Source organism: Leptinotarsa decemlineata, unplaced genomic scaffold (assembly GCF_025532065.1).
Source record: "Leptinotarsa decemlineata unplaced genomic scaffold, Ldec_3_MD MMD2_tig00000218_RagTag_RagTag, whole genome shotgun sequence".
In the NCBI taxonomy this organism is placed as follows: domain Eukaryota; kingdom Metazoa; phylum Arthropoda; class Insecta; order Coleoptera; family Chrysomelidae; genus Leptinotarsa; species Leptinotarsa decemlineata.
Genome location: NW_027412545.1, coordinates 5,280,286 through 5,307,389, shown reverse-complemented (window position 1 = coordinate 5,307,389; position 27,104 = coordinate 5,280,286). Strand labels below are relative to the sequence as shown.

The 27,104-nt window shown below is 35.4% G+C and overlaps 1 non-coding gene across 1 annotated transcript; it reads right to left on the bottom strand.

Moving 5' to 3' along the window:
* Window positions 1-24,621: 24,621 nt before the first annotated feature.
* TRNAT-UGU (transfer RNA threonine (anticodon UGU)) lies at window positions 24,622-24,693 on the bottom strand. Its single transcript has one exon. It is a non-coding gene; the product is annotated as a tRNA-Thr (tRNA).
* Between the last annotated feature and the right edge of the window lie 2,411 nt (window positions 24,694-27,104).

Here is a 27,104-nt window from a genome sequence, read left to right as displayed (position 1 = left end):
TCTACAGGTTCACCAACATTTTGAAACCGCTTATTCTGAATATCATAATCACCATTTGGTGTGAGAATGAATCCAACACCAGATCTTCCAACTATTGGTTTACTAACACCACCTCTTCTACGACCAAATTTATCAATTGTGGTATGCATAGTTAGATCGTTTGTGATCGACTGAGCCAGTTTCACATATCATGTTCATGATATTGCGGTCAATAGACTAATCCTTCTTCACGTAATTCCTCAATTATGGCTAATATTTCATTATCATGTCCGGTATGTCCAGCCAGTCGTGAACTCCAAAGTAGTCGAAGGCGATCAATCAATTCTTCGAGTTCATTCCAATAAACATAATCTGTATGCTTATTTCTGATATATTTTTTCTGGGTGGGTATTTTGATCATGCCAGCACCTTCTCTACTAGGGTTTCCATTGGATAATAATGGTAGGATTATTTCTCTATATTTCTTCCAATTATTCGATAGAAGACCTTGTTTTCTCTCATTGTATTTATATGCAGCCTTTGTTAATTTGAGTATATCACCATATGTGGTCATATCGGAAGAGGGGATATTTCTCGATGGTACTTTCATGAATATCAAGTTATATAGTTTTGGAGTGCCCTGATAAGAGCCAATAGTTTTACCATTTTTCATAAACACAATTTTCTCATCGATAAATTCCACATCAGCTACTCCCATTTGTAAATTTCCCGTTTCAGTGTTCATGTGTACTCCAAAGACTGTATCGTAAGAGGGATTTCCTGATAGTAACTTTTTTATATGCTTTTGCACTTCATCACCATCATCGAATACATTAGGTGATTGTGAATCTAAAGTTGTCAATTGAGAGGTTTGAAGATCCTTCGAGGAAGCCCCTTCAAATTTCGGTTTCCACTCACTTTCAATTATAGTTTTGGCTGTTAATGGTGTAGCAGGCTTTGTTTTCTGCATCACTTGATTCATTTGAGATGCTCCTTCAGTATTGGCAGATATTACTTTCAAAGGTGTTATTATTGGCTCATAGATCCTCTCGAGTGCTGATTGATCACCTAGACGACTACTTTTGATATAATTGAATTTCTTCCGAACGGCATCCGTTGCTTCAATTAACTTTCTTTTTAAACATATTTCATCATCATTTTTTCCCTCCATAATTCACTCCAAGAATTTGTATAATGAAGTGTTATCTCCACTATCTAGCACTCAAGTGATTCAATTCTTCAAGAACGTCAAGGATATATGAAAGCGTCGAATCCTTTTCGATAACGTCCATTTACCACTTCTCGATCCTTATCAATTACTAAAAATCCATATTTATCTTCCCAACATCTCGCACACATATCTTGAAATTGCTTATATGTTACATCTGGTGATACATGGTCGGAAAAAATATGATTGAGATTCATATCATCTTGTTTGAACATTACGATAAAATTTGCATTATCTCGTATCAATTGTTTCGGAACTCGTGAATATGTTTGGGCTAAATAGAAACAATCCACATTTTTATGACGACCCATACTGAAATATGATCGTATAACATCCTGTTTCTCGCACATAACATCATCAAAAATGAATATCGAATCAGGTTTGGCGTCTGAAGGCTCTACTATTTCACCTGCATTATTGGCAAAAGTGTAAAAACCCAACCCTTCGATTGGAGATACTTCACGTAAATACTCGTATTTAGGTTGATAAAGAGACTTTGAATAAAGATAAACATTTGCGAATCGTAATCCTAGAGGATGCGTTAGCAAAGAAATCATAACATTTGTCTTGCCACAGTTAGAAGGTCCAATAATCAGGCCGCGAATAGAAAGTGGAAGTAAAGATCCGTGACGTTGTTTGACACCGCTTCCCGATCCACCACCCACTTTTTCATCGAAATTATCGATGGAAAATTGCTGCTTCTGCTTCAATATGCGCATTGTATGACAGTTGGAGACTATATAAGCAGGGTTCCACATCGATTCCTTTATTTAAATAGGGGTTATGAGTCGATGCAGATCTACTGAATTTCATTCAAATAAAACTGGTAGAGGATTGATCAATTCCCTCATCAATAATCTACCATTTGAATTACACTTACCTGGCTATCAGTATTGCGGTCCGGGCACCAAATTGCAGAAAAGATTGTTGAGAGGTGATTCGGGTGTCAATCAGCTGGATTTTGCATGCAAAAAACACGATATTGCATATTCACAGAACCCCGATAATCTTGCAGCTAGACACATAGCGGATAAGGAGCTTGCAGAAAGTGCTTGGAATCGTGTCAAAGCAAAAGACGCTACTATTGGAGAAAAAGGAGCTGCTTGGCTAGTTACGAATATAATGAAAGGGAAACGCCGATTTGGTATGGGTTGTGACTCATCCCCCAAGCAGTCACACATTCCGAAGAAAAAGCGTTCTATTAAGAAAAAAAAAGTTAAAAAAATATTGAAAGCTTCTAAGGTGATAGCTTTTGGTTCTGGGATCGTTCAGAAAGTGCGTGATGTTCTACACAAAGCGGGTGGAAGTGAATTTGTTGTCAAAAATTCTAAAAGAGCAGCTGAAATTGCACTCAAAGCAGCACGCAAATATATGAGGGCTGCAGGTGGGAAAAAGAAAATTCGCACACCGCGAATCATACCGATTCCTAAAATTGGTGGAATACTACCACTCATTCCAATTTTTGCTGGTTTATCAGCACTAGGTAGTTTAGCCGGTGCTACTGCTGGTATAACGAAAGCAGTTCAAGCAGCAAAAGCGAGTAGGGAGCAGTTGAGTGAGACAAATCGCCATAATAAACACATGGAGGCAATTGCTATAGGTAAACAAGGAAGTGGTATCTACTTGAAGCCTTACCGCAAAGGATTAGGAGTCTATTTGAAACCTCAAAATTCAAAAAACTCATAAATTTGCTACCTAAAAGAGCTCTCTCCAATATCGACCTCAACTATTACGCTAAGAAAATGACGATTCCATATTTTCGGGGGGTATATATGCGTGACGATTTACCAAAATCAGGACCACTCCGATATGAATCTGCCATAGTAAATTTGGATAGTCGACATGGTCAAGGGACACATTGGGTAGCATATAGAAAAAGGGGAACTTCGATAAAATATTTTGATAGTTTTGGCGATTTACCCCCTCCCAAAGAACTGATTCACTATTTTTATATGGGTTCGAATCCTATCAATACTATCACATATAACTATAAGCGTGAACAACGATTCAACACAGTATGGTGTGGCCATTTGTGTTTGAAGTTTCTTCAGAACAAGACATGGAGTTAACACCAGTACAGGATAGGGAGAGTATCAAGAGGATGAGTCATTCATTGATCGCATATTCCAGAGTACGCACTTTACAAAAAATGAGTAAAGAACAACTCGCTGATATGCCGAAAGAGGTGTTGATTGGGTGTGCATCACATGAAATTGCATCTGTATGGGATAAGTTACCACAAAACCTACAAAATGATATTGATGTCTTGAAGTATCAGTACTGTCAAGAGCATTACAATGATTCCAGCGGTAGCAGTAGTAATTCCGATATGAATGATGGTCCACCTACAAGAAAAATTTTTTGTTGTTATTGTAAAGTGAATGATGTGAATGTAGTCACACATAATGATATGGATAGACCACCGAAAAAGCGACGATTGGTCCACAATTTCTGCTGTCAGCAATAAAAAGACATGAATCATCGAAAATTCGTCAGTCATGTCACGCACGTTTTCATTGTCGGGATACTCTAGCGAGTTGAGTGCCAACTTCTACCCACCCATCGAATTGGATACCAATAGTAATTATGGTCTGGGATTACATGGTTTCTACTCCTACAATTCCATATTCAATGTAGATGCTAAGAATAATGTTATCGGCTATTCGAAGACAATTATCTCACCCCCCACTATTATAAAAATTCCACCTGGGGCATATGAAATTGATGAAATTAATAAGGTGATTCAAAGATTCATGAAATCCAAAGAAGTGCAACTAGAAAATGGAATTGAAGAAAATATCGACGAAGTATTTCTCCTACGTGCAAACAACAACACTCTGAAATGTGAAATGCGATCGAAATATTACATTCATCTCAAACATGAAAACAGCATTGCTGAACTTCTAGGATTCGATGACAATGTTTTCAATTGTGGTGAAATACATGAATCAACATTGCCCGTGAATATCAATAAGGTGAGGATTATTCGTGTGGATTGTAATGTCACAGCTGGAGCATATTCGAATGGCGATGAAATCCATAGCATCTTTGAATTTGATATTGATGTAGAGCCCGGTTACAAACTCACCAAGGAGCCACAAAATATTATTTATATGCCAATCCGACCTGGTGGTCGTCAGTACCTCGACAATATCACTCTTCGCATATTGGATGATAATGGTAATCTGATCAATTTCAATGGTGAAAAAATAATAGTCAAATTGGAATTGATAAAGCTATAATAATCATCATTTCTCATATATTTATTCACAACATCGACGACAGTCATTAGTAACAATCATCGTTTCTCATACGTTGATTCAGAACATCGATGACTGTCATTAGTGTATCATAAAGAAAATGAGTAAAGGAAGCATCGATAAGTTTGGTCGCAGAAGTAAGGCAGTTTCAAATACTGTTTTGCGTGGGCAGCCTGGTGTTGGTTTCAAATTAACAACCGATGGAAACTTTGATATGGAAAATAAACGTTTGAAAAATATAGCAGAGCCTGAAGAGAGTACGGATTGTGTTAATCGAGGATATGTCGGTTTTTACATCTCAAAGATGAGAGGAGAATTAGATACTGATATTGACAAAATTAATTTGAAATTAGATGGAGTAGAAAAATATTCCGTATCAGTGAGGGAAGATCTCATTACGCTTGGACTGAAATTAGTAGAATTTGTAAAAAAGTATGAGCATATGGATAAGGATATCAAATCGCTGCAATCTGATTTGAAAAAACAACCCTCGATAAGCATTCGAACGATCGAGCAAAAACGATGGTGAGCGATGATCATCTGTGAAAAAGTCAATATAAAGCTGAAGTTGATCAAATTGTTACTCAGTATTTGTTACTTCCTAACGCTGAGCAGGTGATATTCATTGATGGAACTATAAATTCTGTGATTATCGTTTCTAAAAATGGGGTTGTGCTTCAATAGTCAGCGATTGCCGCAGCGGCAGCAGTTGAGTCAGCATAATGTATTTGGTGGAGGCTATGATCATGTGCATTTAAAGAAGCGAAAATCCAGCAGTCGATTCATTCCACGTATATCTGCCAAACGGTCAAGATATAGAATAAGTGCTAGTAGCCTGAACTTTCTCAAATCTATTGGCTTGAAGGTGCGATATAAAAAATAGTAATAACATGGCGACAATCACCACAAGTGATAAATTGGAAGTGTTCGAGGAGCCCATGTTCGACCATTCCCTCATCAGCCTTCATGAGCATACATATAAGCCGTATGGTTCACCATATTACAAAAATTCAGATGAAATACGAATTCCAATCAATTATCAAGATCTCATACTCGATATTGCAGATAGTTACATTTATATCGAGGGGAAGTTCACACCATCTGATGCCACAAAGCGGTGCTACCTATCCAATAATGCTCTCGCCTTTCTCTTCGACGAAATTCGCTATGAAATGGGTGGTGAGCAAGTGGTTGTTGTTCGAAAACCCGGCATAACTACCACAATGAAAACGATGATATCATTCGGAAAAACGCATGCAAATTCGCTACTACCGATAGGATGGGGACTCGATGTGAATAAACAAGATATTTTCGATCCCGTTAGCAATGTATTCAGTGGTAAATTACCCTTGAAGTATCTCATGGGTTTTGCTGAAGATTACAATAAGGGGATAATGAATGTGAAGCAGGAGCTCATTTTGATTATAGCTCGCTCATTCAAAAATTCATTCATTGGGGAAGTCGATGCAGATTTGGAAATCAATAAAATAGAATGGAGAATCAGGCACATTGTGCCGGAAGATCGACAGAAACTGAAACTATTGAATCGCATAAATAAAAATGGTAATAATGCTAAAGTGAAGGTGGCTTATCGTATGTGGGACCTTTATGAATTACCCACACTTCGTGATACATCCTCGGATATATGGGCGGTGAAGACAACCAGCAGCCTCGAAAGACCACGATATATCATCATCGGCTTTCAAAACACCGACCAATCCGAAAATATGTCAAAAGATGTAACGAAATTCACACATGTGAATATTAATAATATTCGACTATCTCTGAACTCTGAAGTATACCCATATGAGCGTTGGAATCTGGATTTCGACAAGAAGTTAGACTCATCAGCTTACTATGCATATGAAAACTTCCAACGTAGCTACTATTATAAAACTATGAGTGAACCGATGATGGATATTGGTAGCTTTCGCAACAACCCACTATTCATTATCGACTGCTCCCATCAACCCGAAGCTATGAAGTCATCCACTGTCGACATCAAAATAGAATTCGAAACACGCAAGGTGAAGTTTCCAGCAAACACCAAAGTATATGCACTCATCCTCCACGATGCTGTTCTATCATATAATGCTCTTAATGGCTCTGTTCAAACTGGATTGTAATAAGATTGACATGTAATATGCTATGAAATATTCGATATTGATGAATAATAAAACACTCAATAATTATGTTATATCTTTTATTCACCAAACAATTAGATACAAACAAATATGGATTGAAACATTATTTTATTCACAAACATATACAACAGATTTCAAATATTTACAACACCATCATTTATCGCTTCTTCCAGTTGCGGGTTGGGACTCTGTGGTTCCAATTGATATTTCTCTATGATATTTTGCGGTAGGTAGGTGCATATGTCTTGAAGAAAATGTTTCAAGTCTGCTTCAATTATTAACTCACAGAACTCATCCAAATTTCTACTCCCATATGAATATTTATGACACAATGCCACACCGAGTTCATACTTCTCACTAAGCTCCAAAAGTTTTCGCACCTCTTCAGCATCGTAACATACACTCAAATCATAATTTGATGAATGTAGAGCATCAAAACTCAGATCAGCCATCTCCCAAGCCATTTTTCTTATGGCGGAATCCAAATCCACTGCTTCCGGCCACTCTTGGGCTGAATATTGCATCCACATATTTATAGAATGGTGAGTTCTGAAAATTCATAAATGGCATTCATTAGTTTGCAAATAATATAAAAAAAATACTCACTTGAAATCTGACTATGTCTATGAAGTGACCAAGTTGATACATATTTTATATTAATCTACCATATTTTCACTATTTACAAAAAAAAATTCATAATTTCAAAATGTTCAATCTAAAACATTGAATTTCATCAATGATCGGGTTTTAGCACCAGGATAATCCTGCGAACTTTGACCCATATAAGTAAGTGTGAATTTGGCTTTGGATGAATTCACTTCACGAATGAAGTCTTCTGGTAATTGCTCTGTGACACGTTTTGGAAGCCATGCTTTAAAAGGAGTATCACTTTCCTCATCCAATAAAACTACTTGAATTGATTTACCATATCGTGTGGAATACATTGACATTTTTTCAATTTTATATTCTTTATCAATAACCAGAGCGTTTATAGGTTTCTGCTCTAAAGCTTCACTTTGTTGAATTATAGAAAAATTAATTTTTTCAATGTCAAATTTCAAATTATCCATATTCATAAATATAGTGAAATTACGGTTAATTAAAATAAAATATATATTCACCTCACTGACGAAAACGCCCTCTCGGATGGGTTGATACTCGTTGTCTTCACTTTGGAATTCGACAAATACTTCTGTTTACCTATTTGGGTATTTTAGAGTGTCTAAACTGAATGTGGAAGCATGATATTCTGAACTTATATAGGAATTACCAACAAGGGAGGGGGCAACGCCGAACCCCACTGTTCAAGGTTATATTCTGTGCACGTCACGATTTCATTCAAGGTCAACATTCAATGCCATGGAGCAAGCTCAAGGTAGTCGAAGTGTCGAACGTCAAGGTCAAACCCCACACTCAAAGTCAAACACCGCATTCAATCTCATACTATGTGTACGACGTTCAAGGTTAGGTGACGTCATACGATATTCTGAACTTATATAGGAATTACCAACAAGGGAGTGGACAACGCCGAACGCCCACTGTTCAAGGTTATATTCTGTACACGTCACGATTTCATTCAAGGTCAACATTCAATGCCATGGAGCAAGCTCAAGGTAGTCGAAGTGTCGAACGTCAAGGTCAAACCCCACACTCAAGGTCAAACACCGCATTCAAGCTCATACTACGTGTACGACGTTCAAGGTTAGGTGACGTCATTCAAGGTCGTGTGACGTCTCAAGGTCAAAAGGGGTGGGGGGAGGCGTTCAGTCGGCATTAGCACCCTACTACTGTGGATTAAAAACGCTAAAATAATTGGATTATCAACAGATAATGGATCCATTGCTTGAATTTCAATTAACTTGCTAATTAAGGAACTTGTGGTAGTCCGTTTTGATTGACAATGTTTCATGATGAGTTTCATTAGTTCGGACTTCCATTCTCTAATGTTATATAAAATGATTCAAAATCCCTGAAAGAACCAATACAAATGGAAAATAAAAAAAATAGCTGAAAAAAACAATTAAATTTAGCAAAAAAACCCAGTAATAAAATTACAGTGAAATAAAATACAAGTAAAAAATTGAACAGTTAAACAAGAAATAAAAATAAAAGATCTTCAGGTGATGACTGGACTAATTCCTCCGAGAGATGACTATTTATGGGTCATTCAAATACTTTCACTTGTCTCCTCTTTCCGCTTCACCGGTATTGCGGGAGATGACCATTTGGCATTTTTCACTTAATTATGGGTTTCCATATGCTGCATATCTCTACGCTAGCTTGGCTGAATATATTGTTTGACAACATGTATGCAGCTTTTTTGATTTTCCTCCTAAACCAGTATTCCTCCCTGTGCATGATCTCAGCTTGTGACCACTCCGCTATTTCTGATCTGCTGATTTTCCCACGCTGTGTGTGTTTCTTGTGCTCGGCAATGCGGACATTCAATGGCCTCTTAGTTTCACCGATATAGGATTTTCCACTGAGGGTGTTCGGTAAATGCAATTTTTGGAATCGCAATCTGCGTTTGGTGGCCTGGTTTTCGTGAGGCTGCTAAGGATAGTGTTTCCGAGTCTGAAGCAGGTACAATATCAGAATCTGCCTACCATAGTAGGCATATTTCTTAAGTTTCTAACTTTTGATCTGAATAACATTTATTTGATGAAGAAATAAGTGAAATATGTCAAAAAAATAATTCATTTTTATCCGCATGAAAATATTTTCATATCCGTCTATGTATGAGATTTGATGAATCTTTCATCGAGTAAACAAGCGAAGGATGGTGTCTCTTTTTTTCATCTTCCTTCTGCTATTCCAGTAGCAATTTTTTTCTTTTATTTCTGTATGAATAAAACATGATCTTCTATTTCGCATTTTTCCATGGCCTTTCTGTTTTCTCTTGTTTTTACATATAATCAAATTAACTTTCAATCTTCTGGTCCACATTCTTCTTCCTGCTGGTCGACATCGATCTTTCTACTGACGCTGTTTTTCCTGTTCACAACCAACTCAACCTCATTCTCCTCTATAAGTGGCCCCTACTCTTGTCGGCGCTCTTCTTCTTCTCCACTTACTGTTTCTCCTACCCCCCATAAATTTTCACAATATTTTCATCCTTGAAACTTTCAATGCCCCAGTCTAGAACCATCGATAACCTTGTCTGGGGTGAATTGAATTCACTTCCAAAAAAAATTATTCAAACGTTTTAATAATTATATTCAGTCTCAAGTTTTCATCCGGGATATCATAATATCAAACCATTTTTAACGTTCAACTACGAAGAAAAATAGGCAATCAATGTATTTTAAATATTCTTTTCTTGCATAAGCGTTTTGTAACAAAAATTGCGAAGTAGGTTTGTTGGAAGTCAGAGTGAAAGTTAGTGGAATTATTTTAATTCCAAACATAATAAGTTAGATTATATCTAAGAATCATGTTTAATAACCATATTCGAGTCGTTTTGGAATAACCAGTATTTCCAAATGTTACTATGATTTTATAAACAAACGGTGTTACTTCTTTTGATGTTCACTGAGCAGATGTGCAATTTATTGTTCACTAGTAGTTAAGAGACAACAGTTGCTTCCTATTACGATGCAAAAGGACTAACTTCTAATGCGAGTATAGAAACAACAAGTACAGTATGTACTTATGTACCATGTGACGTATTAACAATAAGTATATACTTGCAATATCCTTATGAGATATTGAAGACTGTCAATATTCAAAACTTACAGAATATGAATTTACAATAAATATCACCTGAATATTTTCCAGAGAGGTACAAAAAACAAAAATAAACAAATGCAAATGAGAAATAAAACTTCCTATGTTTTTATGCCACTTGTATTTGTAACTAAAATGACTGCTGATTTTCAAACGAATCAGTTTGAAAATACCCATGTAGGACGAAACTGTAGCAACTTTAGATACAAATACAAATGATATAAAAACATAGGAAGTTTCATTTCTCATTCTTCATGTCTCCTGCCACGTAGTAAGAGCTACATCCATCAATTTATTGAAAGTTAATAAAGTATGTTTCAATAGTTCTTTGTATACGTGCATATACTAGTCATACTTCTGAATCATTATGAACGTAATTATGATAAAAAATTGAAGGCTAGGCCACTAAAACAAACAAAAATTAATTGAAATACCACAAAAGATTTCATTTCAAAAAGCCAAAATCACAATATCTATAAACTTTTGTTGGCCTGGTATAAATATTCAGGAGAAACTAAAATGCAAACGACAAGTAGGTCATCATTACATGTAAATTAAGAAACAGAAAAAAACTACTAACATCATGAAAATCTACAGACACTTTTATTTGCCCGGTATAGAAACTGAGCAGAAATGAGAATGCAAATGACAATCCATAAAAATTAAGAAACAAAAAATACCATCAGCAATATCATGAAAATCTACAGTGCGAAAATTATATAAATCATTAATAATATGTAAAAAAATATAAAATGCAATGAAACATTGAATAAAGTAGAAGTAAAAGTATGAAATCAACTCGAAGGTTTCAGACTGGGGCTTTCAATCATGTGAAATATTCAAGAATTGACAAGCGACTGAGGATTATGGAGAGAATTTTTCGTGAACACGAAGTAAGATAATTGTAAAATTGTTCCAGCTGGAAGAAAATCGATGCCGACAATTGTAAAAACATCATAGATGAGAGGACCTGAATTGCTGTTGTATCTCATTGGAAATCAAAAACGAGTCAGAGTCAATGAAAGTTAGACAACAATAGCAAAAACAGTGTCAGGAGAAAAAAGATTAAGAGCAATAGTTTTTAAAAACTCTTGAAAAGCCACATGTAGTAAAAGTCCGAGAATGAGAATACGTCCAGGATTATGAAAGAGTTTGAGACTGTTTGAATTTTGAGTTGGATAAAATGTCTTTCTCAGCTTCCTAAGCGGTTTGGAAAAAATTCATTTCACCTTATCTTCGAACAGGAATTGTATAATTAAAAAGTTAATGAATTTGTCCTATAAGATATCTTCAGTTCCATTAGTTCTTATTGTAAATTGATTAGGACATTTATTTTTTGAATGGTGTAAAAGTCCAGACATCGATTAACGACAAATTATCATTTGAAGTCCGTGACTTAACACACATAATACTTAAATTACAATACAATTTTCAACAGATAAATTCCTAGTCCACAGTGATAGTTTCGGAAGATTCCACCGGTGTAACTACAAGATGAAAATTACCGAATTGAAATTATAGCCGAAAAACAACGACCCATCGCTGGGCTCGCTGCGCACTGGTTTCAACTAAATGCCTTGCAGTGAAAGCAGTGACAGACAAACGACGAATCTTGTTCGGCGGTCGAAGTTTGGTCATGCAATGGACTGCCTTGGGGATCCTCGTTTATCTGGTGACTTCGTAAGGGGGGATGTCATCGTTATTACTCAAACACCAACCTGAGACCAGAAAAGTGATTTATTGCAAACACCATTCACGTTCTGCAAATCAATGATCCCATTGCCGAAATTTCCATATTCGACGACTTCAATGTCCACAATATGAAATGGCTCAAATTTTCCAATTTGCAAAGCTGAGGCAATAAGCAGCTAACTTAACTCAGATTATAAGTGAACTAACCAGGAATCCTGACCTGATTGAGAATATGCTAGTCTTCTGGATCTATACCTAACAACCAATCCAGAAATTTACACAGTCACCGTAAGATCTCCATTGGGTAATTCTGACCACAAATTAATTTCTGTATTGAGTGAATTACCGATAAATATTGGGAAACAATCTAAACCGCGCAAAGTTTGGCATTACAGATCAGTCGAGTGGGAAGATTTTCAAGACTATTTAACGAAAATTTCCCTGGCTTAATGTTTGCTTCAGCTCTAATGATCCATCAACTTGTGCTTCTGAAGTCACGGAAGTTATTCTATCATCCATGGATGCATGTATTCCTTTTTCAATGAAACGAACTTCTAACGGCAAACCTTGGTTCAACAAAAATTGCGAGCAATCTGTCGCCTCCAAAAATCTCGCCTACCGGCAGTGGCGCAAAAATCCCAGTGCCAGAAACCGAACAAGGTTTGTTGATGCTCGCAACAGCTGCATACTAGAAGCAAAGAACTCTAAAATCAGAGAATTAGAGATAAACTGCTTCCCAATCCCAACGGGTCTAGATCCTTCTGGTCGGTAGCTAGATCTGTCAATCAAAAATTTACGAAATCCACAATTCCACCACTAACACAAGCGCACAATTTGCCTCCCATTCCACAGTCGATTTTCTGGCAGAGACACCACCCACTATCCCCACCCTTGAATCTACAATGCCAAAAATTACTTTTCGACAACGTCTAGTCAGGCAAATTTTAAAACAATTCAGTATCAACAAGGCGTTTGGTCCCGATGAAGTGCCCGTCATCGTACTTAAAAAGTGCCCAAACGAACCCAAATGAACAGTATCGTTAGTGACACCTATTTACAAAAAAGGAAATAAAATGTCCCGCATGAACTACAGACCTATTGCGCTTCTGAGCACTTTATCAAAGGCTCTAGAAAAAGGTATATCAAAAAGAATAAATAGCTTTCTATGTAAGTTTGATATACCTACTGAATAAAAAACAATATTGATTCAGAGAAGGTCATTCCACTGAAACGGCAACAATAGAGTTCATACAAATAATAAACGAAAAACTATATAGAGAGAAAATAATCCATTATTGGACTTTTTTTCGACCTGTCACGTGCATTCGACACGCAAAACTTTGATTTAATCGTAACAAAAATAAATGCACTTGGGATTCATGGAAGCATATCACAATGAATCCGTTCACTTCTAGAAGGTCGTAAGCTAATAGTGAAAATTAGTGAGCAAACTTTCGATGATTACTTAATCGACATTGGTATTCCCCAGGGGAGCGTTCTCGGCCCCTCAATTTTTTTATTGTTCATCAATGACCTTCCTGATTACATAAATGACGGAGAGGACTATATGACTATATGGCTGGATACTACAATAGTATCCAGATACAAATGAACTACTCAGAAAAACAAATAACGTTATTCTCCAATTTGATAATTGATGTAAAAATAACCGTTTGATCATAAATTATTCCAAAACCATTGCAGTTCAATTCCAGAGATCCAAAACAGGAAAACTTTTCACAGAACAACTAAACATCAATAATCAGAAAATAATATTTCAACAAAGTTGCAAATTTCTAGTTACAATTGTTGATAGCAATCTCATATGGGAGGAATGCATCACTATGATCTGCTCCAAATTGAATAAACACTACTTCGCAATAAAAAATCTGATAAGTTGCCTTGATGCGGAGGGTATAATTTCTGTCTACTATGCATTGGTCTACTCGACTATAAATTATAACATTTTAGCTTATGGTTTGGCCACCGATAGTACCAGAGTCTTTTTGGCACAAAAAAGGGTAACTCGCCTGATGTTCCATTTGGATTATCGAGAATCCTGCAGAAATATCTTCAAAGAGAAAAAACTTCTAACTTTCACGAGTATTTATACAATCTTCTGAGTCACTCCTACATTCCCAAAAACAGTCTCATGCAAAATTCAAAATTTCACAACTACCAAACTCGCAATGAAAATGAATTTAGACACGAGTATTCATTTATACAAACTTCTGAGTCACTCCTACATTCCCAAAAACAGTCTCATGCAAAATTCAAAATTTCACAACTACCAAACTCGCAATGAAAATGAGTTTAGACTAGAACTAGTCACATAAAACAATTACAAAAAATCCCCAAAATATGCAGGCGCGAATTTCTACAATTTTTCTACCCCATGAATTGAAAAACCAGTCAAACCTGTGCAGATTCAAGTCTAAACTGAAATCTCTTCCGAATGCATTCTATGATATAAAGGAATTCACGATGTGGTGTCAGAGTCCTATTGACGATTTGAATTCTAATGGGTAGTTTTATACAAGTATTCTTATATTTTACGGACATTAATAATTTTTATATTTCATTTTAGCAATAAGCAAAATGTAACTATGGTATTTTCACTTGTCAATCCAATGTTTAATTCACCTACTAAAGAGTTCGAATCAAAAATGCACCAATGGACTTGCATCATTGTTCTAGAAAAGGAATTGCATCTTCTTGTTGATAAACTTCTGGAGTTAAACCTATACCGATAAAGTGCCAGAAAATATAGACCACTTGATTTTCAATCAGTGATATCGAAAATTGTGGAGAAAGAAGTTGCTGATGAACTTACTCTTGAATATTTGGAATACCTCAACCTCATAGGCGACTATAATTATGGGATTTTATATACAGTTGCATCAACCTTTGGTTCAATACAATTGCGCCTGACATTTCCAATGCCTTTTACAGTATTAGGGCTTGTCAAATAGCAATTGGTCGTGGCTCCCCAGCTTTCTCAAAGAGCGTTACTAACATATAGCCATCGATGTTCATTTTTTCCATATAAACCGTTGTTTGAACCTCAAATATAACTAGCAAATATAACGGGCGGAGCTCCATGCATGAGAATAATACTCCAAAGGAGGTCTAATCTGAGCTTTATAAAACATCGAGAGTTGCTGAGGTGTGTACAGTTTTCTGATTCGGAACAGTGTTCCAAGCTTTTGAGAAGCAGCCTTTGCAATTCCAGCGACATGATTGTGCCTTGGCAAACTTATCGAAGTGAAATGCGCAATTTTCCTGATATTATCATATTCGTTTCGGAGATATTCATCTTTTTGGAGACAACCGATGTCTGGGTTTTTGTGGCATTGAATTGAAGCTGGTTATTCTCATCCCCATTCGATTTTGCGATTTGGTACACTTTTCATAGTGATAATTACAGTAAACTGTATTGATGAGTTATATGTATAATCATTAATTTTCAATGTTTCATAAGACCCAGCAGACTGCCTTTTTGATATGGCCAGGGCGTGGTCGCGCTGGTCATATGGTCAGGGTGACATTTGCCAGCCAGGTTCCTCACGCTACCGCCTGATCTTCTCGGCATGTGGAAGTCTTCTATCCCGCTGACGACTGTATCTTAGGCTCATGGGTCGGACTCCTTAAATTACCGCAGGTCTCCGACTCTACTTATCCTCGTCTAGTGGATGGATAGCGAGTCCCTGAAAGATGGCTTCATCCCAGGTCTGTAAGGCGGGCCTCTCACACTACTACTCGGCCCTGTTAAAATAGAAAGCTGAAATAATAATTTCTGAATCATACTGTCGTTATCTACTGATTGTAGTTTAGTTTTGTATTGTATAGTTGGTAAAATTGTATGGTTGGTAAAAAGTCAGTTGTATGACAGATAATAAAAAGTAGTAATTTTGATGATTGCTTCGGAGTATCATTTTATATTATTCAAAACAGTAAAAATAGAATAGAGGCAATATAGTAAAATCTATCAGGTTATGGGCCCAGATGCTCCAAAAGTAAATAGTGGAAGCGATCTGAAAAACTAAAACGTAAAAAACGACAAAAAGTAAGAACTATAATATCGAAAAATGGCCGCCAACAACACGACAATGGAAGAGTTGTCATCGATTGAAAAACTGAGTGATGGTGAATCATTTCAATTATGGAAATTTCAAACTACAGTAATCTTCAAGTCACAAGGCATTTGGGAAATAGTTAATGGAGAATTATTGGCAGAAAATATTACCGATGCAGAAAAAAAAGCTGATTGGATGAAAAAGGACGCCAAAGGTCAAAGAGTAATAATCACAACAGTCGATAAAAAAATATTAATGCATATATTAAACTGCAAAACATCATATGAAATGTATTAAAAACTACACAACATCTATGAAAAGGACTCAGAAGATCAGAAATGCACCCTTCTACGAGAATTCTTCAACTTCTCCTATACAAAGGGTTCAGACATTTCACTTCATATAAGCAAAATTGAAAACTTGGCATACCGACTCAAGAATTTGAAACAAAACATTGACGATGAAATGATAATGTCTAAAATTTTATCAACGCTACCAGAACGTTACAAATATTTCAACACTGCTTGGGACTCTTCTCCGAGCTCAGATAGAACACTCACAAAACTAACATCAAGACTGATTGCTGAAGAAGCCAGAAGTAAAAATAACGAAGAAGAAGGGGCAGTTGCGTTCAAAACCTATGAAGAAAAGAAAGGAGGATATAAATCACACAATTCCAGAACAAGAACCACAGAAAAGGTGAAATGTTATAAATGTAATAATTTTGGGCACTTTGCAAAATCGTGCACGAAAAATACTGAAAATCAACGGAGGAACTGTTCCATCTGTAAAAAAACCAATCATGTTGAAGAAGATTGTTTTTTTAGAAAAAGGAAAGATGACAGAAAAGTTGCATTTTTGACCGAAGGCGAAATAAAAACAAAAGAAACATTGAAAAATTTTGTGGTAGATTCAGGGTCGTCAAGTCACATGTGTAATGATATAAAAATATTCAATGATTTGGAAGAAACTACATCCAAAATATTAGTTGCTAAAAAAGGTGAAGATATGAAAAGTTTTGGTATTGGCTCCATTGAAGGAACTGACTGTGTTTTAAATGATGTTCTTTACATCCCAGTACTAGGTAAAAACCTTATTTCAGTCAACGCAATCACTGAAAAGGAAGGAAAAGTAATATTCGAAAAGGAAAAAGTAACCATAATAAAAACAACAAAAAAATTCTTGAAGGACAGAAAAAAGAAAATGGACTTTACGTAGTGAATTTGGACAATAATTCAGAAAGTTTATTTACTGAGAAAGAAGAAAATGCTGAACTATGGCACCAAAAATTGGGTCATTTAAGTATTATTAATATTAAAAAACTTTTGGATCTTTCTACAGGGATAAATATTAGTAAAGCAGACTGTGAAAAAATAGGCAAACCATGTAAAACATGTTTGGAAGCAAAACAAACACGACTTCCATTCAACAAAATCAGATCAAGAGCAATGAGACCACTTGAAATAATTCATACGGATTTGTGTGGACCTATTGATCCTGTTACTTGGGATAATAAAAGGTACATTTTAACCTACTTAGATGACTTTACCCACTTCACTATGGTTTACTTATTGAAAAATAAGTGTGAAGTTTCAGATTATCTGAAACAATATGTACTTGAAGTAGAAGCTTACCATAATCTTAAAGTATCAAAAATAAGAAGTGATAATGGAGGTGAATATCTTGACTCAGACCTCAAAAATTGGTACAAATGTAAGGGAATCATCATGGACACCACAATACCCCACTCTCCTCAGCTGAATGGAAAAGCAGAGAGATTAAATAGAACAATTATGGAAAAGGCGAGAGCGTTAATCTTTGACTCTGGCCTTGATAAAGGTTTTTGGGGCGAAGCTGTAAGATTTGCTGTTTATCTGCTGAATAGATGTCCAACTGAAACGATAAATGTAACACCAGCTGAAAAATGGACTAATAAAGTACCAAATTTGTCAGATCTGCACTTATTTGGGTGTAAAGCACATGCAAAGGTACTTGGTTATTTAAAGAAACTGGACGCAAGGAGTAAACAATATATTTTCATTGGATATTCCCCAACAGGATACCGTTTGTGGGACAATGAAAAAGGTAAAATAATTATACATAGAGATGTTATTTTTGAAGACAAGATTGATAGCAACTTACTGGATAAAAAGGATGTATCAAAAATAAATATAGAATGGGTAGATGATGAATGTAAGAAACTGACAGATCCAGAAATACCAATAAATGAGAATAACGATTTGGAATCAGAAAATGAATCGGACCCAGAAAATAGAGAAGAAACAAAGACTGAAGAAGAATTTTATGAAAACAATGAAATGTTAAGATTCAGAGAAGGCCAAACAACTGTCAGAGGAAGAGATGTAAGAGCACCAAAAAAATACGATGATTATGTACTTTTAACTTATGAAGAAGCAATAAATAGTGAAGAAAAAGACAAATGGTTGAAAGCAATAGAAGACGAAAAAGAATCACAAAAGAAAAACAACACATGGGTGTTCGTGAATGAAGATGAAGTGAAAGATAAGAAGATTTTGTCCAGTAAATGGGTTTTCAAAGTAAAAGAAAATGGAAGATACAAAGCGAGACTTGTTGTACGAGGCTGTGAGCAAAAATATGGTCTGGATTACAAAGAAACATTCAGTCCCGTGGTAAATATGAGCTCTTTGAGAATTTTATTTGCATTAGCAGCTCACAACAACTATATTATCAAAAAATTTGATGTAAAAACTGCATTTCTCTATGGAGAATTGTCTGAAGAGATCTATATGAAGATACCAGAAAGCTATTCCGAAGAAAACAAGGTATGCAAACTCAAAAAATCCCTTTATGGCCTAAAACAGGCCCCCTTAGAGTGGAATAAAACTTTTACCAATTTTTTGAAACTAAACGGGCTTCGCATTCTCAAAAGTGAGAACTGCATATTTTTAAATGATACCGGTTCACTTATGCTTGCCATATACGTGGACGATGGAATATTGTTCGGACAGAATGAAGAAGAAATGAATGATCTCTTGAAAAACTTAGACAAAAAATTCGAAACTGTTTCAGAAGATAATCCGAAATTCTTTCTTGGTCTAGAAATTGAAAAGAAAGCAGATTCAATAATCATAAGTCAAGAAAATTATGTAAATAATGTTTTGAAATCATTTGATATGGAAAATGCGAAACCGGCTAAAACACCTCTAGCGACTGATACAAAAGACGAAAGTGTATTTAACACAAACTTTCCCTACCGAAACTTAATAGGAAGTTTGCTTTACCTTTCAAACAAAACTCGCCCTGACATCTCATATGCTGTGGGATATGGAAGTAGAAGAATGGAAAATCCAACAAATAAAGATATATCCAATATGAAGAGAGTGCTCCGATACCTGAAAGGAACAAAAAATCTAGATATTGCATATTGCGAAACATATGGAATAAATGAAATAACTGCTTACAGTGACAGTGACTTTGCGGGCGACACTGAAACACGAAAAAGCACCTCAGGCTATGTAATCATGTTTTGTGGTGGCCCTATTTCTTGGTGTTCAAGAAAACAGCCAATAGTATCACTATCCAGTACTGAAGCAGAATACATTGCTGCTGCAGAGTGTGTCAAGGAACTGGTATATTTGAAACATTTAATTGAAGAACTCACAAATGTTGAAGAGAGAATAAAATTGAACGTGGATAATCAAAGTGCTATAAAAATAATTGAAAATAATCAGTGCAATAAACGTTCTAAGCACATAGACGTTAGGTTCCATTTCATAAATGAGAAAATCAAAGAAGGTTTAATAAGTATTTTGTATTGTTCAACTGACATGCAAACTGCTGATATATTCACAAAACCTTTGGATGTAAACAAATTTCAAAGATTCAGGAATACATTGATGTGTGGTATTCCGGAATAACTTTATGTATTTGTCCTTTTGTTGAATTACTTTTATGTTGTTAATTTGACCCAATGATTCAGTAATTATTAAGAGAAGGTGTTAAAATAGAAAGCTGAAATAATAATTTCTGAATCATACTGTCGTTATCTACTGATTGTAGTTTAGTTTTGTATTGTATAGTTGGTAAAATTGTATGGTTGGTAAAAAGTCAGTTGTATGACAGATAATAAAAAGTAGTAATTTTGATGATTGCTTCGGAGTATCATTTTATATTATTCAAAACAGTAAAAATAGAATAGAGGCAATATAGTAAAATCTATCAGGCCCAACCATAGTTTTAGCCGAAGTGAAGGCTCCTGGAAAGCGATCTGACATCCAAGTCTTGCCGGCCCAGTCCGACATTATGCATTGGTACGTCCCTAGAACTTCGCTCTCCCGGAATACCCTACTGCTGAATTGCATCCAAAATATCAATTACCAGGAAGAAAATTCCTTCTTTATCTCTCGCAGGATGCCCAACGCGAAGTGGAGAGCAGTAAACATCCAAGGGAGAAAAAGGCACTTACTCCCGTATTTCCCATAATTTGAACAGAAATTTGTTTTTATTTGCGCCGTTTTGTTGTAGAACGAAAGTATTTTCTTCAGCGTTTACTACCAGATTTGTTGTAGTCCTTCTTGAACTGTGCCTAAGATACTCGTATTCTGTAATTTTTATGGTACTTTGGATACAGTGTAGTACGAGTATAGTATAGTTTCATATCACTTGTGTTTGTAACTGACGTTACTGCAGTTTCATCCTACAAGAACATTCTCAAACGAATACAATAAACGGTTTATTGTATTCGTTTGACGAAACTACAGTAGCGTTAGTTACAAATACAAATGGTATATAATTCTCATTTTTCATCATTTAAATATTTGAATGAGATTTAATTTCGGTGGCTTCCATTGAGAATTCATATATTTCTTCTCTTGTTCTTGGGTTTTGAAAATGCAATCAACTTTGGATTATTTAAATAATTATTTGTCTTGTTGTCCTCATATTGTTCTTCATACCTGTCTTCAGATTTTGTGGTAGTAAGGTTAATGACGCTATGCTGGCTTACTTCTTAATATTAGGTGGAGTATTTGGAAATTCAAAATCACTTGAATAGCTCTCCATTAAAAAAAATATTAACGTAGCGACTTTGCACGCTAAAAATCACTCGCAGTGTTTATTGTCCGTGATCCTCAGCATACTATTATAATTTTATTCTTAAAACAAAAACAACGTATCTAAGAACCCCGAATTTGAAATTGACGTGTTTACTGTCAGTGACACACAACATGCTATGATTTTCTTATTCTGAACTCTAAAAACGTATAGGTATGTAAAAATTCTGAAGATGAAATTGAAAGAGACCAAGGTGAAGTAAACTGTTCTTCAATTATGAATTGATATGAGTTCCTTATAACAATTGAATTCATTATTGAATTATTGTAATATGATAATATTAAGCAAATATATTTTGCTTTCATATTTCGGATTTACTAACAGGTGACATCTATTGGACAACAGCAGAGCTGAGTATTTTTATGAAGTTTTCTATCGTTGAAAAGGGAGGATCACGGAGCTGGCAACATCTAGTCATTGTCTGAGAATTTAATCTAAATTTTATTATAAATCATACAACGTTTCATTTATTCATTGTAATATTTATTTACGTAAATGTAAGAGTCAGCTTTCTATGAATGGCCAGTACATATCTAAAATAGAAGAACAAGCAGCATAGTAGTTTTTATGAAGTTTTTACTGTTAATTCGATTATTGACTAGAAACACTTGTCACATATCTAATCAATATTTTTTATCGACCTTTTTTGGGTATTTTCACCTTCTATAATATGAAAAATATGTTAAGATATAAGTATTGTATTATTTCTCAACTATTTTTTTGATAGGCAAAATTATTGAATACTGATAAATACAAAAAAAATTCTTTGGGAAAAATACTTTGATTTTACGTAGTAACTTATCAGAGTGAACTAAATAGTTTGCCCTTTCTACATCTGTCTAAAGTTCCCCATTATAATTTTCAGATTGTGGAAGGTGAAAATACACAAAAAAGTCTTTAAATAAACTGATTTTCCTCCACAAAAAAATGACTTTCGTTTAATAACTAATCAATATTTTGTAATACTCATTATAACACAAACCTGCTATCCAAAAAGCAAAATAAATTAATAGCAGGATTAAACATATGGGCTTTGGAAGATGAAATTATTACAAAAATAACATATTAAAATAGTATGTTTTTCAGAACACTGGAAACTCTGTTGTAACATGGAAAACATGCTCGGATATTACAAGAAAACATTTTTTTTTTGAATTTTATGAGTCGGTCATTTTGCGAGATTTTAAATCTGAATCGACACCTTCAAAGCGGAACATCAATTTTTTATTTGTAACCAGCGAAAGTGCGTCCAGAAAAGTATATTATTTTTCACGCCATTCCGGCGGTAGCTCAAACACTGATTGAGCCTCTCAAGCCAGGTGGGTCTAGGGAGAAAAGTCAAACGAAGAAGGGTACCACCCCTGTGGCACTGGAAGTAATTTTTTCCTTTTGGGAGGGGCAACTAAAAAGGGAGCTTAATGCCGTGATGTTATGCGACGAATGCTGGAGCCTCTGATGTACCAAGCGACCTCTCAGAGTATTTAGCCTTACATCCCTGCAGAGGGCTCCACGGATGTGGACAAGATTTTTCCCCATACTCGTGGGAACTAAATGGACGACAACTATAAACAAAAGAAGGGGGTCCCAGAGCGACTCCGCTGACTTACAATAAAAGTGGTAATCGTGCAAGCCATCCTACTACACTGTAAGGGGGCTTCGGCGGTCCTCACAAAGGTTATGCTTACACGAACAAGAAAGTGTTTTTAGCCGATTTAATAATATCTGCGTTTCTAGAACACAATCATCCATGCATCGACGAGAAAAGGGATCGACAACACAAGCTGCAGGTCTATGATTACATGCTTATAGGAAAATTGGTATGCACATCTATCATGGGAGGGACAGTAGTGGCACGGAAAGCAAAGGGTTGTCCTCGGGAGACAAATTCTTCCCAAATAGTATGGAACCTTATTTGGGTGAGTTACTATGACTTCTGGATCATAATGTACACAAAGTACTATTCTATGCAGACGACTTAGTCAAGCCCTGAATATTATAACTTAATGGCCCAATGATATCGACTCCGATGTGGTCCGATCTGTCCGGTTGGGGGTGATCAAATATCTGGGGATGATCAAATATCTGGGGATGATTCTAGGTCACAAGCTGACCTTTAACTAACAAATGAGAAGAGTTGAAAATAAGGCGCACCCACAAAAAGCCATAGGGGCTCAAACCAAACATGATGTAGTGGCTCCACACCATGGTGATTGAATCCATGATAATATATTCATCTATGGTCTGGTGGCCAAAGATAGAATGAACCACTGATATCAACAAACTAAGCAGTATGCAAAGACTTGCATGTTTGGGACTAACGGGAGCAATGAAAACCACTCCTAGAGCTGCATTGGATACACTCTGGAATCTTGCTCCTATATATTTAGTATTAATGGGGGAAGCAAGGGTGGACCAATTGAAACTGTAAAATTCACCAAGCTACATTGCTTCGGTCAAAACAGAAATTTCAGAATAAGTGAGAAGAAACGAACATCAAACATGTTCACGAATCATATGACATGTTCAACACAATATTCGCCAATAAGGCCTGAAATCGCAAACAGTGGGGAATGAACAGTCATATTGAGAACATGCTCGGCAGAAACATCTGGTATACACACGGCTCGAAAACCTAGCATGGGATGGAAGCTGTAATTTATTGTGGGGGGGAAGGGTCTTCATTTCAGTTGCCCACTTGGTCAGTACACATTCGTCTTCCAGGCTGAAGGTATGCAATCTTGCCATGCGCAAGGAACCTTAATTTGAAGTCTCGACGAAATAAGCGGATCAATATTTTCCCAGACAGCCAAGTTGCACTTGAGGCACTAATCTCAAAAGTGACATCGAGGTTGTTCTGAAAATGGTGAGAAGAACTGAGGAAACTGGCCGACAGGAATCACATTCACATTATTGGAATATGTACAAAACATGTAATTTCAGTTTCTTTCTATATTTATGAATGAAGAGATGTTTCAAAATAATTAAGTTTTGAATGAATACGGCCAATAATTTTGGAATATATGTATAATATGTGAGCTCCCACAACCTCCAAGCAATGTAACGTGTTTGCTGGGCTTGCCTACCCATGAAAATCACCCGTTTCTTATACATTACTATTATTTCTTCATTTCAATCACTTATGTATTAATGTGGAGTGTTACTATTGCTGATATTTCATTTAGAAGATAAAAATTAACTGTGAAGTATTTTGCAAGTATCTATAATAACCTGAACACTTCGAAATAATTGAAATACATGTCGCATCATGTATTTGATATTCAATAGTATAAAGTTGGTCCATCGAATATAACTCCATTCATTAATGTTCAAAAAAATTTAGCTAACCATATGACTTTCTGTTTTCAGTATGCTGGATGACAAAACCCATATTTATATTTGATTGAAAAAAAAATTGCCTTTACTGCCTCCTGTGAGGATTGAACTCACGACCCCTGGTTTACAAGACCAGTGCTCTGCCACTGAGCTAAAGAGGCTTCATACCAAAAAAATTCACATTTAGGATTGTTGTAAATGTGTAACAAGCGTTATGAATCGAAGCAAAAGCAGTCTTCAAATTCAGAATCTATAAATAACATTATCGTGTTTCGCAAACTTTTTTCTTGATTACATATCAATGCATTGCCTGCCACAGCGACTTGTGTAACTATCTTATTTGATTTTCTAAACCAAAGGTGTGAACATTCAACCCATTGGCATTCAACCATTGGCATTTACATTAGGATTAACTTATTACACTTGAAAGTAAAAGTACTGTTTTCGCACAATAAGAGCTTAAAATTAACTTTTCAGAAATGTAGCACACTTGATGTTTTGCTAGACTCATCTTTGAAATACTAGAGATATCAATAGTTATTGATAGAAAACTATTTTCTCAATGAGACACCCTCTATATTCCTGCATATTTCAACTGAGCTTAAAATTACCTTTCCAAAAATGTAGCACACTTGTTTTGCTAGAGTCAATATTTGAAATACTTAGCGTTTAGGTTTTCAATTATTTAATTTAATACGCTTTTATAAGCTTCACTTGAATGTATGTATGATTGTTTGTTTGCAACTCTAAAACTCGGGATCTGTATTTGACAGAATTATCGACATTATTGCTTGATCTATTTGCTGGCAGATGACGATATACGTAACCTCCTTCATATATCAACATTATTGCTTGATCTATTCGCGGGCAGATGGCGATGTACGTAACCTCCTTGATATACATACACTTTATATGTATTTCTTCATTTGAAAAAAAGTATTTTTTGTATTAACACGCCTGCTGCCTTGGGCTTGGTACCTGATTTTCAGGCTCCCTCTCCGGAATCGGAAAATATCAATGGTCATTTTTCTGAACAGTATACGGCTGATTGATCCCAAAGTTTAGATAAAATAAATATAGTTTTAAAAGACTAAAAAACACACTTTAAAAGAACATCGAACTTAAAAGTTGTAAATACTTTTTTTTTGAAAATAAGCTTAAAACAATAACGAACGAAAAATACTAGTATTATTGTGAAAAAAGCGTGGGCGCTTTGTGCCATATTTTTTGTATATCAAGCGCCCGTCGCTTTTTTCACAATAATACTAGTATTTTTCGTTCGTTATCGTTTTAAGCTTATTTAAAAAAATATTTTCAACTTTTTAGTTCGATGTTCTTTAAAAGCGTGTTTTTTAGTTTTCTAAACTATATTTATTTCATATAGACTTTGAAACGCACACTTTGATTAAGTAGGCTTTGAACGACGGGGTGATAAAACAGAAAGAAATTGTTCAGTAGTAGCTATCAAATGTTGAGAAAGCTTTTCACAGCAATAATTAAAACGTATAGTTTCAATAAAATTGACAACAATTTATACTATATTTACTACTAATAAATGAAATTTTGACAATAATAATAATAATGATAAAGAAAAAACAATGAAATACATTTTCAGAGAAGGTGTTCGAAATGTCTTCTCCAGGTTCTCCTACATACAGGCGATACCTTTTCTGAAGGTTTTTTGTCGAATTAATTAGTTCTATAGGAGTGATTGAAGCAAATTTTTGCATCACTGCCACTTCCAAGTCGTATCTAGAACTGGTCGGCAATTTAAAGATAAGATTTTTCAACCTTCCCCGGAGGTGAAAGTCCATAAGCGTTAGGTCCAGTGTCCTGGCCGGCCAACGGTTGGGTCCTTGGTTGGCTATCCAATTATTACCAAAATTTGCAGCTAAAAAATTATATATATATATATATATATATATATATATATATATGTAAATATCAATAAGTAAAACAGTAACTTAAAAAGTATGTGACATATATTTGTCAAAAAAAAACAAACCTTGCATGTCCATTATAAATGCAATTGTATCACAGTTTAATTTACACATACGAGTACACATATTAATGTGAAATAAAACAAGAACATATGTATAATTATAATGATGATGAAAACATGATCATTAATACATACAAGGTATTGCTAAGCTTATCTTGGCAGAACACTGAAAATATTTACAATTTGTCATCATGAGCTTTCATGAGCACTATATTTTTGACAGACTCCCTGAAACGTCTCTGCTCTATTATATCCCTAACTACTTGTGGTAAATAGTGGAACATTTTTTTTTCCTTCGTACATGTTAGAGTGTTTTGTTAGAGTCAATCTGGGTATTGACAGATGGATATTATTACTACTGTTTTGTTGTGGATTCTATGTGTATCTGGAGAATCAGTGTTATATCTTTTATGAATCAGGCAAACAACGTCGAGAATAAAGATACTGAATAGAGTGGGGATTCGGTATTTAACGAAAAGTTGTCTACAGCTATCCCTATGGTTTGCCCCACATTAAAACCGCAAAGATCTCTTTTGTAACACGAAGACCTGATTCAATAGTTGCTCACTA